The sequence below is a fragment of the Gymnoscopelus braueri genome (genome assembly GCF_963280865.1).
Source record: "Gymnoscopelus braueri genome assembly, chromosome: 21".
In the NCBI taxonomy this organism is placed as follows: Eukaryota; Metazoa; Chordata; class Actinopteri; order Myctophiformes; family Myctophidae; genus Gymnoscopelus; species Gymnoscopelus braueri.
Window position 1 is genome coordinate 29749678 of NC_137623.1, and position 9259 is coordinate 29758936.

Here is a 9259-nt window from a genome sequence, read left to right on the forward strand (position 1 = left end):
AAGTCTATTCCGTATTTGGGATTTCAATAATTGGGTCTTAATAGTGCAGTGCTTCCATCACACATTACATGAGCAAAGGGCCATTTAGGTGCAGAGGTGAATGGGTGAGTGGGCCGTGTCATATGGTTATTGTAGAGATTGCTGGCTTTTCAGAGGACGAGGAAGATAAGGAACAATGGAAAAAGAAATGTCAGAGTCAAAAACATCATGCACCTGTATGTACATGATGAGTGATTAGATAATGATAAAGGGCATGACAGGATTTAAAAGAATACAGTGTCAAAACTACTTTAAAGGGGTAGTTCACCCCCAAAATAACTTTTTTTCTATTGATTACTGACCATCTGGAGCCTTGAATTCATAGATATTTTTTTGTTTTTGTCACATTCCTAAGCCAATAATTTGATTATAATAAATGTGTCCCCATTGATTCCGGTAGGAGACACAAATGCATTTGTGTCTCCTACCGGAATCAATGGGGCTAAATTTATTATAATCAAATAATAAAGGAAGGAATGCGACAAAAACAAAAAAATATCCATGAATTCAAGGCTCCATGGGGTGAGTAATCAATAGAAAAAAAGTTATTTGGGGGGTGAACTACCCCTTTAATTCAAGGGCTCCTAACTTTAATCAGAGGTGAGCAAATTTATAACTATAAGCTGGAGGTCTGATGGTGATTGTGGACCCCCAGGCTGTGGATCAAGGGTTTCCACTGATTATGATTGTGGATGTTATTATAGTTATATATTGTTATTTTTGGACACTTTAAAACACTTTCTCTCAACGGGTAAGATCTTTTTCAACAAAATGTACTTGTCCAGTTCTGCCCTCCTTTGCCCATCCTTCTGAACAGATCTGTTTTTGATCTTTTCCTACAGCTAAATTGTCTGACCACACCACATACAGTATGAATCCATTGTCTTAAATTGTTTCTCCAACAAAGGATTAAACACACATTTTGCTATTGTAACCAGGTAGATCTGTTACTATGGCAGCATCAGCCAGGTGCTCCTCGTTTCAAATTTAGGGTGGGGTTTATTGTCACAGGAGATAAAAGGGCTGAGGCTGCTTTCATTCAGCAGATCCCCTAGCTTGCTGTAAGGTTGGTGTACCTGAGGAGAGGAGGACAAGAGCTGGAAGGCATGGCTTTTCTAAATGTATCGGCATATAGGCCGCCTGGTAAATTAGTAAGTGGCCACTCACCTTTGCAGCTAAAAGTGGCCCTTTTGCTTCTGCAATGTAAGATGGAAGCACTGTCTGTACTGGTAAGGCCCAATTATTGAAATCCCAAACATGGAATATACTTGGACCATGCCACATTTAATGCTTGTCTCAGGACTGCCACCTGCCAGTATACAGTGGATAACTTCCCAGTCTCCAGGTTTTCTAAAGTAAAGTAAAGGCGAGCTAACCAACCTTGCCATTATTCACCTGTTTCCTAGGCTGTGTGTTTTCCACTTCCTGTCGATTTGATCCAATGAAACTGGTCAGATGTAGCCTGACACTCAGCCTGAATTTTCATTTAGTTTCACTCCATTATTAGTCCGGGAGTCATGGGGCTTAATGTGGTTTTGTCGGTTAAAGTTTTTTTCTCAACTCCTTTTTTTTTTTCTTTTTCTCAACTCCTTTTTTTCTCAACTCCTTCCGCTGCGTTCGCAAAAACACCTACTGAGCCCCGTCAGTAGGTCAGTATCTCATCTCCTTAGACCAATCAATAGTCTGATTAAACGTGATAATGTCCCATTCAGTGCATTGACAGCATCCGAAATGTCTCAAATATTTTTATTTTGTTTGGTTAATAAAGACACAAATGTAACTCCATAGGACCCCCCAAGTTTGGGAACCACAGGCCGACTATAACAACAACATAAAAAATAGCAGATCTACAAGCTCATAGTGACGCGCTATGAGCTTGTAGATCTGCTATTTTTTTATAGCTAAGGTATAAAATATATGGTTTAAGTGGTTAAAATGATTGTGACACTATATTATTGCTGGGGACCCCCCTGGGTGTTTCACAAGGGGGAGGGGGCTGTCACTCAGACTCCGAGTGACCAATGGAGAGGTGTCTTACATCTTTCAGTGTAGGACCAGGGGTCATCACCATGCCAGCTTGTGATGGACACTTCATCAATATTTTATTTTTGCCACGGACATAATAAGTGATCAATAATATTACCAGAAACACAAAGGCCTAGCCCTAAATGTATACAGTACTAATGGACTCTTGATGTGCCATAGTGTCTATTCTATTCCACTGCACTACACATTTTAAAACAAGCCAATTCTGGGAGAAAAGCCGATCTACAAGCTCACAACACATCACAGCATGTTGTGAGCTTGTAAATCAGCAATTCACCTGTTTCCTAGGCTGTGTTTTCCACTTCCTGTCGATTTCATTGGATATCATTGGTCATCTGACCTAGCCTGGCTCCACCCCCTGAATCCTTTGCCTAGCATTCAGGGTCTGGTGACGCTTTCGAAGGCGGGTGTTTCTCGGTTGAAAATCTGTACGACGAATCGGGATCGGGACAATCCAGTATGAACCAATGGCGTTGGTTCATAGTGGAGTCCCACTTTGGCCACGCCCCCATCTCAGAACTCCGCTGCATTGAGAGGGCTTTCAGACTGAATATAGTCCGGGAGTCAAAGGGTGATTTTTGGCTGAACGTGGTTGAACTGATTCTTGCTGCTGGGGGTCCCCTCTTAAGGATTCAAGAGGGTGCCCAGTGAAATCCCTTGGGCATTTTTTATTATTAACCCCTTAATGCCCAAAACACTAAAAATTCACCCAAAATAGACTTCTATGGTATTTCATGCAAAATACTTGATCTAAATGCTTAAATCTGGTGTATACAGTGTGTATCCATGTAAGTGGATGTGTACAGTGCATTAGATTTAATATTTATGCATTTTTTAATATTAACCCCTTCCTGCCCAGAACAACATAATCTTTAAACTGTGATATTGTACATGCACAGAAATCAAATCAAATCAAATGCATTAGATCTGCTTTCTACAATAGTGGAACTTGTTTCCTTTTGGATGAATGCACATTAACCCTTTCAGGCCTTCCATCTTGAGCATCCTGCACAAAAATATCTACAGAACATATTCCCCCCCAGGGGAATATGTTCTGTATGTATGTATATATATATATATGCCGTTATATATATGCTATATATGTTATATATGCCGTTATATATGCCGTTTTTATTAATATATTATCAATTAATAACACATTAATAGCACATTAATAGCACAAGATAAACACAATTCCTACATGTGTAACTTGTTCCTGCTTTTACCTAAAACTTTGGGTACCCGTGAGGCAGGCCCGTCCGTCCGTTCGGGCGGGCCTTGAGTTTATTGGTTCCGACCGGAGACGCCCCGTCCCGGGGCCAGAGCCCGAGGGGGGAAAGACCAGAGACGATGAACGCTGTACGCCCGCCGGGCCCAGGATAACACGTAAGGTTTACAAGGCCCACAGGCCCACCGCCCCCCACAGAGAGAGAGCGACGGGGCAGGACCTGAATGACGATTGCGGGATTTTGCGATGGCCGCGAACGGCCACCACAACCATGCCTGGGCTTCGGCTAGGCGCACGGACGCTCCTGTGCGAGTTCAACAAGGCCTTTGGGCCCGAAGCCGGAGGGGAAGGCGGCTCACGACACGGGCGATACCTAGCCCCCCGCGAGGAGGAGCCAGGCGCACCGCGCCACCGCCGACACCCGCCCGGCCGCGGACCGCATATATATAGCATATATATAACGGCATATATATATATATACATACATACAGAACATATTCCCCTGGGGGGGAATATGTTCTGTAGATATTTTTGTGCAGGATGCTCAAGATGGAAGGCCTGAAAGGGTTAATGTGCATTCATCCAAAAGGAAACAAGTTCCACTATTGTAGAAAGCAGATCTAATGCATTTGATTTGATTTGATTTCTGTGCATGTACAATATCACAGTTTAAAGATTATGTTGTTCTGGGCAGGAAGGGGTTAATATTAAAAAATGCATAAATATTAAATCTAATGCACTGTACACATCCACTTACATGGATACACACTGTATACACCAGATTTAAGCATTTAGATCAAGTATTTTGCATGAAATACCATAGAAGTCTATTTTGGGTGAATTTTTAGTGTTTTGGGCATTAAGGGGTTAATAATAAAAAATGCCCAAGGGATTTCACTGGGCACCCTCTTGAATCCTTAAGAGGGGACCCCCAGCAGCAAGAATCAGTTCAACCACGTTCAGCCAAAAATCACCCTTTGACTCCCGGACTATATTCAGTCTGAAAGCCCTCTCAATGCAGCGGAGTTCTGAGATGGGGGCGTGGCCAAAGTGGGACTCAACTATGAACCAACGCCATTGGTTCATACTGGATTGTCCCGATCCCGATTCGTCGTACAGATTTTCAACCGAGAAACACCCGCCTTCGAAAGCGTCACCAGACCCTGAATGCTAGGCAAAGGATTCAGGGGGTGGAGCCAGGCTAGGTCAGATGACCAATGATATCCAATGAAATCGACAGGAAGTGGAAAACACAGCCTAGGAAACAGGTGAATTGCTGATTTACAAGCTCACAACATGCTGTGATGTGTTGTGAGCTTGTAGATCGGCTTTTCTCCCAGAATTGGCTTGTTGTTTGTGGTTCCCAAACTTGGGGGGTCCTATGGAGTTACATTTGTGTCTTTATTAACCAAACAAAATAAAAATATTTGAGACATTGCACTGAATGGGACATTATCACGTTTAATCAGACTATTGATTGGTCTAAGGAGATGAGATACTGACCTACTGACGGGGCTCAGTAGGTGTTTTTGCGAACGCAGCGGAAGGAGGCGCGCGCAAGTGGAGCTTACTATGAAACCGTGCTCGGGTTGTGTCTCTGTGTCTCTGTGTCTCTGTGTGCACTGTGTCTCTGTCTGTGTCTCTGTGTGCACTGCCTGCGTGCAGCTCCTCTGAGATAAGTAAATGTCCAATTTAGACGTACCATACATCAAATGAAAGGTCTTTGAAAACTGAACACACCTGTCAAGGTTGCGTTTAAGCCCGCCCCTTCCCCCGGAAGCCACGCCCCGGAGAAGGCTCCTAAAAACTCCCCATTGAAACCCCATGTTAAATGAAAAGTGCCCGAATCGCTCCGAAACTTTTTCTACCCCCCCTAAGTGGGGGTCTACGAACAAATACTTCGGGCTCGGATTTTGGCTCCGCCCCCCGGAAGTGGGTGAAACAGGCACTTCAAACACTTTGTTGAATTGTTCAAAAACATTAAAAGTTTTTTTTTTGTGAATTTCTATTTTTCTAAGATGCTCATTTTAACGCAGAATTTTTTTGTATTTTTTTTGTATTTCTTTATTGGTTACTTTTTTTAAAATATTTTTTTTCATATTTATTTAAATTTGTTTGCGTTCGCTTCCCGCGTTCGCGCGTCTTACTTGTGTATAAAGTATAGTTTTGGACCGCGACGGGGGTGCGCCATCTTAAGCGAACTTGAGCCACGAGAGGCACCACGAGCAAGCTCGTTGCGGTGCCGAACGTTGCGAAGTTCGCTTGAGCCGACTCAGCGCCGTCCGAGTCATGTACGGATAGGCACAGAATCGTAAATCATGTTTTGGGGTGAGCGTTTGCCCCAACTTTCATCAACCCACAGAATAACGACAAAACACCAATCAATCAATAGTCTGATTAAACGTGATAATGTCCCATTCAGTGCATTGACAGCATCCGAAGTGTTGGTGCTATTGCACATGGTACCTGTACACACAATTGCATCAGGTGAAGACAACAAGACAGCTAAAATAAATGATTTCTATAGCTGCCTCAATTCCGTGAATATAGCAAAATGTGCTTTAAAAAAAAACATGTTTTTTCTTCTTTCTTTATTTAAGACAACGTAGAGTGTATGTGGTGTGGTCAGACAATGAAATGATCAAAATCAACGAAATGCGAGGGACCACAGAGAAAAAATGGGGCAGGAAAAGAGCAAAAACTGAAGGCATGTCATCTGTTCAGATTAGAGGTCATAACCATGTGTAACCCATATGGAATATGGTGTCACTAATTCTGTTGTTATTTTATGGTGTCACAGATGCATGTTGCTGTCACTATAAAGGGTTAACTTGAAATGTACATCAACACCTATACACATGTTGACCAGTAGAGGGCACATCTGCGTTGTTGTCACTCCATTCATTCTTCACTGATCCTCTCTAGAGTGAAGACAGACAGAGAGAGCTCCTGCCTGTTTGTTAAAATATAAAGAATTAAGCTAAAATTCTGGTAAATTCTTAACCAGAGTTGCAGTCTCTGAGCAGTAAACCAAGTGCTGCTTGTGAGAGCCCGGTTCCAGTGACGTTTTACTGTGTTCTGGTTGCTGAGAACTCCAGTAAGTTTGTTCTTTAGCTTAGCCACATGAAGGAAGCCATCTTGCTAACTACAATGAGTGGATTTTGTCAGAACAACAACACATAGTGTTCAGAATTCATACTAAAACCAATTGGAGTAATGTGATGTTGTTGGAGAAAGTTTACAGTTTACATTTTACATTTTGATAACTTTGTATTATTTGTGTTTATCAAAGAGATGTTTTGCTTAAAGTTACTGTGTTCAGCCCAATACAGTAGAACTTTATTCATGTCATGCTGCTAAAAGGGAATACTTGACTCATGTCATGTTGTTAAAAGGGAACAATTTATGCATTTAATTTATTTATTTGATACAGTTAAAAGTGTAATTCATTTTATTTCATGTTGCTTAAAAAGTGATCATTTAAGTTTAAAAAGATAAAAATCCTTTACTGGATGTCATTTATTTCATGCATTTATGATGTCATGTTTGAAAAAGGTGAAGCTGTTAATAATAACAATTAATTTGGTTTTGCCAATTAATACTGGACAAGACCGAGCTGATGTTCCTCCCGGGGAAGGGCTGTCCGCACCGAGACATGGCCATCACCATTGATAATGCTGTGGTGACCTCAACTCGGACTGCGAAGAATCTGGGTGTGACCCTGGACGATCAACTGACGTTCTCGGCAAACATCGCATCAGTGACAAGGTCCTGCAGATTCCTCCTCTACAACATCAGGAGGATTCGCCCCTTCCTCACGGAGAAGGCAGCCCAGGTGCTCATCCAGGCTCTTGTCATCTCCCGCCTGGACTACTGCAACTCCCTCCTTGCTGGTGCTCCGGCATCTGCCATCAGACCTCTGGAGCTTGTTCAGAAAGCTGCGGCTCGTCTGGTGTTCAACCGCCCCAAGTTCTCCCACACAACCATCCTTCTCCGTTCTCTACACTGGCTCCCCGTAGCGGCTCGCATCCAGTTCAAAACCCTGGTGCTAGCCTATAGGGCAGTGAAAGGAACAGCTCCTTCTTACCTCCGGGCTATGGTCGATGCCTACACCCCTGCCCGACCACTTCGGTCTGCCACCTCGGGGCAACTGATTGCCTCGTCACTCAAGGGTCCTTCTGGCCGATCCACACGGTCACGACTCTTTTCTGTTCTGGCCCCACAGTGGTGGAATGAACTTCCCACTGATGTCAGGACAGCAGAGTCACTGCCCATCTTTCGCCGCAGGCTGAAAACCCACCTCTTCAGGAAACACTACCCTTCCTCTCTGCCTGACCTACTTGTTGTTAACTAGTTGTACGAACGCTTGTTTTCTATTGTTGTATTGTTTATTGGATCTTGTTTAGTCGATACACTTATTTGTTTTAGCTCATGCTCATTTGATTTAGCTATTTTGTCTCATCTGTTTAACGAAATAGGTAGCTGATATATTGCACTTTTACCTTAGCGCTAGGTATACTCTTGGTTGCTTGTTTTTGCAGCATAAAGACTTCTGGTGATTAGTAGTTTTCGTTCCCTACCTATGTTGAATACTTATTGTAAGTCGCTTTGGATAAAAGCGTCTGCTAAATGACTGTAATGTAATGTAATGTAATGTAATGTAATGTAATGTAATACTGATGTTCAAGTCTAACAGACTTAAGGAGCACAGTGTGAACTGAACAGTATTCATAATTCATATCCATGAGTAATGGGTTTAAAATGAGTAACTGATTTGATTTCTAAAAGAAAAGTTAATATGGTACCATATGGAAGAGATTTAACAGAAAAAGTGTATTATAACTGATTCTTTCTATTCTGTACTGCTATGTGCAGATTGTTTTTTTGTGATCCTGGTGGAAGTCTGGTTTCAAACCAAGCTGAGTGAGATGGCGAGCTAACCCAGTGAGAAACAGCCTGCAGAAGGAGCGTTTGGATGCAGTGTGGCCAGCTGCATTGGTTCTGAGATTCTGCAGAGTGACTGACTGAACTTGACTGAGCTGACTTAACTGACATACATCAGATTCGCAAGTATTGAACTGAACTGAATCAGGATTCAAAGATTCTCATTCCTTGGATAAGGAATACAGTACACACCAGTGTCTGCTTTACTACCCGGGTAGATCTCATACAAAGACGATTTAAAGGACATTTCTTCCATTTTTATTTTATTCTATCTTTGATTTTCCAAACAAGAGAGCTCTATTTTATTTTATTTTTGGGCGTTAATTTTCAATTTAAAACCATACTGTTTCATGCTTTGTTGTATTTTGTATTTGTGTAATAAATATGCCAGCAGCTGTTCTGTGTTAAAAGTACTGAAGTCTCCTCGTGAGTATTTCACCCATACTGCTCAGAACCTAGAACTAGTCCAGTGGGCCAGCCTCTACTGTACCAGAGTAGGGGCGCTACACATGCAAGCTTGTGATGGACATTTCCATCAATATAATTTTTTTGCCATGGACATGCAAAACGAGTAATCCGTATTACCAGAATCACATAGGTCTAGCCCTAAATATATTGTCATAGTGCCATATAGTGTCTACTCTATTCCACAGCGCTACACATTTTAAAACGAGCCACTTATCAAATAAATATTATTTTAATTAGTTGGGGGGGGGGGGGGGGGCGATCTACAAGCTCACAACACATCACAGCATGTTATGAGCTTGTAGATCAGCAATTTTCTTTTCTTTTTAGCCTATACATGCCCAAAATCTAAAAATGGGATGTCAGGGTTAAAGTGGTTAGCTATACTTCCGCAAACCTGGAGACTGGGAAGTTATACACTGTACGAATACTGGAACAAAGGAAAATGGACTTGAGAGTCAAAACAGGTAATTACAGTACAGTACACAATGAGTGATTCATAGGGCATGGCAGGATTGAAAGTGTGGTATATACAGG